The following is a 9957-nucleotide window of genomic DNA, read 5'->3' on the forward strand; positions in this document are numbered from 1 at the left end:
GCTCAGTTCTTTGGGTACGAACCCAACTGAGTGGTGCCAGCAGGAATAAAGTTGCTTCCTGGAAAGAAAAGCTTCGGTGTCACCACTCTCTGTGAGAGAATCCTGCTACAATGCTGACGCTTGTTGGTCTGGGCACCATGTCCGTGTAGTATTTCAATCAGTTTTACTAGGCAATGTTCTCAGTTGTAAGCAGAGTTAGGGATCCTCAGAAGGAGGAGTAATAGCTTTTGTGACACAAGATAAGTCATTTTAGACCCCCAGCTGTTTTCCGTGATCTATGCCCAACCTGCTTCACCTGCCCAAGTACACTTGCAGAACTTCCTAGGAGGTATCAGAATCACAAACCCAAAAAACCTCAGTAGTTAAGGATTTTAAGGAAATGAAGGGAATGCAGAAACTAATAGTCTTTACTAGGGTAGGAAACAGCCTTACCGATGTCAGAGATAATAAATGAGTGGTAAAACTCCCAGTGCTATTTCAGAAGTAAGCAAGATCTTGCACTCCTTATCTGGGATAAGCCCAAGACCCTGTCTAGTTTATACTGGCTTTCAGAGCATGCCCAGAGTCTTCCCCTTGCTCAATAGTTACCTTTGCTTCATTTTAATGTTAAAGTCCCCACCCTAGGAGCACAAACGTCATTAGCATAATGAGGATGCATGTGCAAGCATGTTTTTTAAGGTGCCTGTGCAACCTTAGGGCATCCTTTACATGCAATAACAAAGCTCCTTTTTCTGAAGACTCATCCTAAGCCCTACATAAAAAGAAGCCACTCGGGGCGCCTGGGTGGTGCAGTCAGTTAAGCGTCCGACTTCAGCCAGGTCACGATCTCGCGGTCTGGGAGTTCGAGCCCCGCGTCAGGCTCTGGGCTGATGGCTCAGAGCCTGGAGCCTGTTTCCGATTCTGTGTCTCCCTCTCTCTCTGCCCCTCCCCCGTTCATGCTCTGTCTCTCTCTGTCCCAAAAATAAATAAATGTTGAAAAAAAAAATTTTAAAAAAAGAAGCCACTCATCCCTGCTGGGAGTCACTGCTTTGGAAGTTATTCCCTAGATCTCCGTATTTGCTGCAAATAAAGGTTACTTTGCATGAAAATTCTACCTGGTGTAGTCTCTGTCACTCACTAAGGAGCAAACTCAGTTTGGTTAGGGTGAGGTTGGTAAGCGAAGACAGGGTAGGCTTTCTACTCTGCCGCTTTTCACTAAATTCTGCCACTTGTCTAAGCATGCAGGTGGAAGTGATTTCTGTGGTTGTTTCTTTGATGCAGTTCAGCTTGGAGCTATCTAATTTTTTTTGGTTTATTTATTTTTGAGAGACAGAGATAGAGGAGGAGCAGAGGAGGGGCAGAGAGAGAGGGAGACACAGAATCTGACACAGGTTCCAGGCTCTGAGCTGTCAGCACAGAGCCCGACAAGTCAGACGCTTAACCGACTGAGCCACCCAGGCGCCCCAGAGCTATCTAATTTTTAAAAATCTTCCGAAAGTAAGAAAACCCAGTGTTTCTGGAAGAGCTTTTGCTACGAGAATGGGTGGGAACTCCCAAATAAAGAAAGCTGTTAATCTCAGGATATAACATGGGTGCAAGAGGAACTAACAGTTAAGCTTTTGTTATGCAAATTTTGGGAGTTCCATTGTCCTACTGCAGGTAGGTTGCTTCGGATTCTGTAAATAGACATTACACGCCCCATTTCTGAGAATTTCTCTCCACAACCCTCACCGACTGAAAGGTAGGCCTATGTTTGTTTGCCCTAAACCCCAAATCCGTGTTTGTTTCTACAATCTGACTTTTCTCCCTGCTATTCCTGGAAGGAGTATGGGTAGACAGGCCCGAAAGGGCTGAAGAGATCCTGCTCCTGAGACTTTGAAACAAACCGAGGTATGTTAGATTCATTTAGTTTCAGAAACGGAAGAACATTTATATACAGGAGCAGGAGGGTCAGTTACTGACCTTCCTGTGCAAAGTGAAGCAGAGAAATTAGCCTGGAGACACACTCACCCAGAGAGGGAGAGTGAAAGCCTGTCTGATTATGGGAGCCTTAGAACTTTGGAGCTGAGAGTGAAAATCGATTCTTTTCCAATTGTTAGTTCCAGTTCCTAATAAGATCTACCTGGGTATCTGTAAGATTCTCCTGATCTGTAAGAGTCTCTTTCTGAGACTCTGATTTTTGCTAAATTGAATGGATTTTTGGTTTTTGGAATCTAAAATAGCCTTGACTAAGAGTTTGCTAAAGGGGTGCCTGGGTGGGTCATTTGTTTAAGCAGCAGACTTTTGATTTTGGCTCAGGTCACAATCTCGTGGTTCTTACGACTGAGCCCCTACTAGGGCTCTGTGCTGATAGCACCCTGTTCGTTCTCTCTCTTGATCTCTCTCTGTCAAAATAAACTCTTAAAAAAAAAAGTTTGCTATAGATAAACTTTTACTGTAGCACCACCTTTCTTTAGGGACAGTATTATAACTGGCAAGGAGTGGAGAATCCACAGTGCCACCTCTGGGATGAAGATGGGCCACAGGCACATAATTTTCCTGCCTCAAATCTCTCCCCTGTAATAGACAGAAGTTGGTTTAGACTTTTTTTTTTTTAATTTTTTTTTTCAACGTTTATTTATTTTTGGGACAGAGAGAGACAGAGCATGAACGGGTGAGGGGCAGAGAGAGAGGGAGACACAGAATCGGAAACAGGCTCCAGGCTCTGAGCCATCAGCCCAGAGCCTGACGCCGGGCTCGAACTCACGGACCGCGAGATCGTGACCTGGCTGAAGTCGGACGCCTAACCGACTGCGCCACCCAGGCGCCCCTGTTTAGACTATTTTTTAAACAGCTCTTCCATTTCTAATATTCTTGTGCTAAAAGAAAACAAAGAAGATGGAGCTTACCCACTCCATGAAAGCCTTACAGCTTTGGAGCTGAGTGGCGGCATGGGCAGCACGTTCACCTGATGACGCTAAAGGGAGAGCCAGACAAGAGGGAAAAGTAAGGTGGCTTGAACAGTTACCCCTAAAAATAGGGAGAAAGTTGGGGTCATTCCAAATTTCTTCTTTGTTAAATCTTTGTGCAGTGGTTTTCATCATGAGGTATGTATCAGAATCACCTGATAACCAAAAAAAAAAACAATGTCCGACCACATTTGTACCCAATTAAATCATGAATTATAGGCCCTGAAGGAGGAGGCATACATCCTTGGATGTTAAAGCTCTCCAAGTGATTGCAATCATAGCCACGAGTGCAAACCACCATGTGGTTGTGTTTGCATTTTTTTTTTTTTAAAGTCGTTTTTTTTTTTTAAAGTCGTTAACTTTCAAAGCTCACAGCTGAATATATAAGCAAGCTAAAGCATGAGGTGGTCAGGTAAAAGCAGAGTTCCTGTAAACAAGAAAGAAAACTTAAAAAAAAAAAAATCCTGAGGCATAGAAGTCTTTTGTTCTAAAGACTTTTACAATAGTGACCTGTATGTTTTAAGATTTCTTAAGGGTATCAAGGTCATATAAGACAGCAAAATATTTGACTGAAAATCCTGGCGTTTTCAAGATAATATTAAAATATTTTCAGATTTTTAAAAAGAAGGTAAGTAAATATGTTTTTAAAAAGATTTTCATTAAAAATAGTTTGAATAAAATGAGAAAGCTTCGGGATCTAAAATAAGACTTCTCTGTGTAAAAAATTGATAACGAAATAGCTGTAATCTCCATGTATCAATAAAGTAGGCATTGGGTTTGCGTGGAACTGAAATTGTATGGACCTGAGACAATTTCAGATATGGTAGGGGCTTACAAAAAAGAACTCATTTTTACCCTTAGGACATTCAGGTTTTACTGGAAAAGACAGTGGCACAGGAGAATATTTTGTGGTCCATGGTTTATATTCATGCTTCATTCTCCTTGTTCAGCTTCTGATTTCATTCATTTTCACCACTTTCTCATCCTATATCATCTCTACTTAACGGATTCTCCATACCGTCTTTCACATGCTTAAGACTTCTCTAATAATTTTTTTTAATGTTTATTTATTGAGAGAGACAGAGTGTGAGTGGGGTAGGGACAGAAACAGAGGGAGACACAGAATCTGAAGCACAGAATCTGTGCTCACAGTTCAGAGCCTGATGCAGGACTCAAACTCACAAACTACGAGATCATGACCTGAGAGGAAGTCAGATGCTTAACCAACTGAGCCACCCAGGTTCCCCTTAAGACTTCTCTATTAACCTGAAGGAACTTCAGTCTTTTCTTCATTGACAGACATACTATATGTTAGGCATTGGGGGTATAGCTGTAAACACGCAGAAATTTTCCCTGCCTTGTGGAATTAGCATTTTAGTGGAAGAAAAATAAATAGGAAAACAAACAAGGTATGAAAATGTTGGGGTCTGGGAGTGAAAGGTCAAGAAAGAATTCTTGAGCTGTCTTGGGTGCAAAAAGGTGGTTTTCTTTAAAGCCAGGTGCAGGACTCATGGACAGAAAGAGCTGCACTGGGGTTGTCAGGAGTGGCTGCTTATATATTTTTAAGTTGTGAGGGGGTTAGGGAATAGTAAAAGTCTGTAAGGAATTTGGAAGCAAGGTTTCCAGGACCTTAAGGGGTGAGCTGTTGTTAGGAAAAGGTCATTTATTACTGTCTAGTAAAACCTTAGTCATGAGACTTGTTAAGATGTATTAGTGGGCCATATGCTTGGAGGATGATTGCCAACATGTATCTTGGAAAGGGTGGGTAGAGATAAAGGCAGTTTTCAAAGGAATTTTTGTATGTTAAAGGAGACTTACAGGATCCTGGAGGTCAAGCTAATGTTAGGCTAAAGAATTAATGTCGAGGCAGTTGAGTTCCTAGAGGAAGGTAACTTTGTCTTAAGGACTTGTCAATGGCTGGAAGTTGTAAGGAAATTTAATATTTATTCTTTTGCCTTGATTCTTCACATCAAAGATGATTATGGAGTATGCTACATACCAAGAGACACTTAATAGTGAATATGATGGGGAGGAGGATGGTGAGATTCTTTAGTTCACTGATTCCCGAGTTAGCTGCAGTTAGAATCAGCTGTAGAGGTTTGTTTTGTTTTGATTTGATTCTGATGCCAGGGTCCTCCTCATATTACTTCATAGGAGTGGGATCCAGTCATCTGAAGTTCATGTTTCCTAGGTGATTGTGATACACAGTGAGGATTGAGCACCACTGTTTTAGAGAAAGACCTCTTGAAAAAGATACTTGAGCTGAGACCTGAAGGAGGAAAAGGAGGAAGCAGGCTTGGGGGAAGGGGAGAGGAGATTGATTCAGAGAGAGGAGCAGCATGGCAAGGCCCTGAAGTGGGAGAGACTTTGGCATTCATGAGGAACAGAATGGAGACCAAGATAGCTGGAGCACACAGTAGGTAAGTGAATGGAGAGGTAGAGACAGGCAGAGAACAGATCATACCAGTTTGAATTATGTTTTATATTTGAAGTTTACGTGGACTGAGAAGTCACTGGAGAATTTTAATCAGGTGAATGACATTATCCTATGTACTCTTTAAAAGAACACTCTCTGCTGTACGAAAAATGGTTTTTAAGAGGGAAGTGGTGGTGGTAGGGAGGCTATGATTTCTTTACAACAGAAGATAGTGGCCTAGATAGTATAGTGGCCATGGGATTAGAAGGAGGGCATAAACATGGAAAATATTTTGGAAGAGGAACTGGTAGAACTTGCTATGTATCTGATATCTAACTTTCTAAGAAGAGAATCCGAGTAGTGAATCAGTTACTCCTATTGAGCTACACTCCCCCTTTCCTGCTACAGAGCAGCAGGCCATCTTATAGGCTGGTTCTCCTTGTGTCTTAGAATTCGAGCTCAAATGAGTCATGGCCCAAGTCGCAGCTTGTATGGGACAAAATTATTTCATGCAGAAGGAAGAGCTTTATTTGGAGGGGAATTAGAGGTGTGATAGTGATGTGATGGGGTTTTGGAATGATGGGGGTTCAGAGCTGACAAAAAAAAATCTTGAGACGTCTTTGGTTCGATAAAGGTGATTTTTACAGCAAAATCCTAGGCTGTTCTAATCATAGAGGACGTCTGATTGTGTGACACACACATACTATAGAAACAATGATTTCAGCAGCACAGCAAATGCTTTTTCAGGTGGTGATAAACCTTCCAATGTTGTTTTGTTTGTATTTGTATCTCTTTTAATTGAATTCTCAGTAACTATTGGGTGCAGATACCAGTTATTTGGAAATGACTTATTTTGGGGGTGGGGAATCTTTCATTTTACTTCTTATACTCTTTTGTTTCTCTTACCCTCTGGCTCATTTTGAAAGAGGACTAGTGGGCAGGAAGAGGTACACTGGGGCTGTGAAGAGTGACTGGTTATATACTATGGAGTTGGGGGAGTTAAAGGCAAAAGGAAGGCCTCCAGAAAGACTTTCATATGCTAAAGAGGACTCAAAAGACTCCAGGGGACTTGATATTGTCAAGAGAAGGTTGTTTTCCCTCTACTAAGGCATTAACGTTAAGACAGTTGCGGGTTCCAGAAGAAATGGTAAGTTGCAGACTGTGAGTCTGGAGTTGTCTCTTGTCTGGCAAGAGCAGATACAGAATTGAATACGAGAGAAGCTAATAGTCCAGGAGGAGACAAGAGCCCTGAACGGGCTTTCGTCTCTGTATTTATTGAGTGCTCAAGATCCTACACAAGTGAACATGGAGAAAACAATCAGATAGTAATCATTAACTTGTGTATGTAAGAAGCAAAGGGTCTGGGGGCCAAGTGTAGTTTGTGATCAAAGTATATTGGTGCCAGATGGAAATTTCCTGCAGGTAATATAACAAGTTACTAGTGATCCCATGACAATATCTTGCTAGCTAACCTTGGGCACTTTCACCATGATGGCAGCTTTCCGCCCTAAGCTTTTTTCTAACCCATTATGTAAGTAGAACCTATTTACCCACAATGGTATACTCTGTATTTGCCTCAAGTATTTGTCAATGGGCTGCAGGTTATAAGGAAATTGAATTTTACCTGCCATTTCCTTCTTGCCTTTGTTCCCCACATAGCCATGGAAGGTGATGTTGGGGCTCCAGGAAACTTAGTCTATAGGTTTTGAGAGATTAGGCTATTGATAAGATTGCCTTTTTCTTGTCATTTACTAAGACGTATGTAAACTGATGGAGACTCAAGTCCTGCATGACTGTGGTCTCTATCAGTCATGTTCTTGGGCAGCCAGGAGGGCCTGAGGAATACCACGCATACCACCCTTGGGGAGTGGGGGGAGGTGTTGTGGGGTGTCAGCTTGCTTTATGCTCCCTCATCATACCCCACCCCCCTGAACAATTTTGACCCTTAAATCTTTAAAGTTGTTGAAGGTGGAAGGTCACATCTTCTGTAACTTATTCCTGGTGAGTAGGGACACAGAGATGTCCCAACCTGTGGGTCAACATTGGTCAGTCGGGGAACATATAGGGGAGTTACTAAAGGCAGAGGCAGCTGAATTCAAGGTGGACAACATATATGAACCTCCTTGAGTAGAAAGGATCATCTCTTGGCTTGATGTTATTGTATCACTTTTTAAATAAAATTGGCCTTGGGTTGCCTGGGTGGCTCAATTGATTAAATGTCTGACTTCAGCTCAGATCATGATCTCTCACTTTGTGAGTTCAAGCCCCACATCAGGTTCACTGCTGTCATTGCAGAGCCCACCTGGGATCCTCTGTACCCTCCTCTCTCTGCCTCTCCCCCGCCCCCCCCCCAAACTTGTGTGCGAGCTCTTAAAAATAAACATTAAAATAACCCCAAATTAATGCCTTTAGCTAATGGCGTAATGGTCAGATGTAGAAATTTTGAGAACTTTGAACTTCTCACACAAAGATGTATATAAATGTGTTTTAGCCAAATTCAGATAAGATATGTACATTTCCAAGGGCAAGGTGTTTTTGTTGTTATTTTGTTTCCATTCTGCTGGGCTGAGGCTGTCCAGTTACATTGTAACTTTGTATTAAAGAAAAAAAGGCAGGCAGTAGGCAGGTTGTAAAGGAGAAAGAAAATGTACCGTCAGATGGTCGTAAATCAAACTAAGAATGTGTTTTTTAATGTTCTTGTCATATGCAAAAATTCACATATGTTCAAAGAAATCTTGTGAATGAGACTATCCCTATAAAAATGTTAAAAATAGTCATCATATTTATTGTGAAGAAGTAACACCTGGAAAAAATATTTTAATGTTTTCAGTGAAAACTCACCAAATGTTTACCTTACGTTTCCAAGACTTAATATACTAAGTCTTTGGGCATTTATTATTCATGCGTTTTGAATGTGAAGGTCAGTTACTTTTGCCCGAGACTACATGGGCAAAACATACATTTGTGGGCCGGCACAGATCCAATATCATGATTCATTGACCTCTTAAGGAAGAAATCCTCGATTTTATAACTGTGAAGAGAGAAATACAAAACATGAAAGCCAGAACAAAAATAGTATCTTTGTTAATGTTTTTTTTCCTCCTGGATTTCTGAATTTCTGTAATGGATATGTTCCATGAGTCCTTAAAAAAGGATTTTTGTTAGCCAGAGAAACTTTCCATTGGCTTTCTTGCTTGCCAGAATTATTAAGACCTCCTGACATGATATGTGCTAGCCCAGTAATAACAAACTCTCCATCAAACATTTTAGGTGCCTGTAGAAAAGCAGCTGAAATCCTGTGTTCATTTTTCCACTTGTATTTTAAACTGAATTCTGCTTTCCTTCCCTTTTAAAGAATCATTAAGACTTGAATCGCTATACTATGTACTAGATGGAAAAAGAAATCTAGTTGACAACAAATTATGTAGGAATTCTCTTCAGTGTTTGGTTTTAAGATATTCTGCTAGTGAATAGGAAAATTGGTCAGATGTGGAAAGTTATAGAAGCTCGGAATTGAATAAATGTTGAAATAGTAGGGAATTCAACAGCATTGATCTTAGACTGATTTCTTTTCCTATCCTCCACTCTTGTAGAATTCTCCTTCCCTATCTGGAAAAAAATGTTTTGTGGTTCTTTTGTTCTGGTCTCCATCTTCTATTTTCTGGTGTTTTGCTCCTGCAACTGGCATAAACTTCTTACCAAGTTTTACTCCCTTCTTCTTCTGTCCCAAACTTGCTGAAATCTCAGTCAGCACTCCAAGGAAAGCCCTGGAAATGACTGGATAAACATCTCCTTTCTCATTCAACTCCCTTGGGTGTAGCCCACACACAGTGTGAGTAAGATGATTTTACAGCACAATCCTAGGCTGTTCTAACCATAGAGGACGTCTGATTGTGTGACATACCATAGAAGCAGTGATTTCAGCAGCATAGCAAATGCTTTTTCAGGTGGTGATTAACCTTCCAATGTTGTCTCTTTCAAAATGAGCCAGAAGGAAAGAGCAACAAAAGAGTATAAGAAGTAAAATCAAAGATTCCCCACCCCCAAAGTAAGTCATTTCCAAATAGCCGGTGTCTGCACCCAGTAGTTTACTGAAAATTCAATTACAGGAGATACAGATACAAACAAAAGAACAACAATTAGCGATAAGGGCATATAGACAATAAGGCTTATAAGAAGGGTACCTGGGTGGCTCCATCAGTTGAGCGTATGACTTCAGCTCAGGTCATGATCTCACGGTCCTTGAGTTTGAGCCCTGCACTGGGCTCTGTGCTGACAGCTCAGAGCCTGGAGCCTACTTCGGGTTCTGTGTCTCCCTCTCTCTCTGCCCCCCCTCCCTCCATACTCGCTTGTGTGTGCGTGCATGCTCTCTTTCTCTCAAAAATGAATAAACATTAAAAAAAAAGGCTTATAAGAGAGAAACTGCAAAATCTCTGCAAATGAGTGTTAAAGACAACATAAAGAAACATTCTGGAACAGATGCTTGTGGATCAGAAGCAGTGCTTATTGATCAGGACGTGATAGATGATTAAGAAGCCACATCCAAATAACAGAAGGTAAAGATAATTTGAGTTGGGCTGCGAAAGATTAAGTTCCCTGCTGTATTAGTTTCCT

This window comes from Herpailurus yagouaroundi, unplaced genomic scaffold, assembly GCF_014898765.1.
Source record: "Herpailurus yagouaroundi ecotype Mexico unplaced genomic scaffold, PumYag 159, whole genome shotgun sequence".
Classification (NCBI taxonomy): Eukaryota; Metazoa; Chordata; class Mammalia; order Carnivora; family Felidae; genus Herpailurus; species Herpailurus yagouaroundi.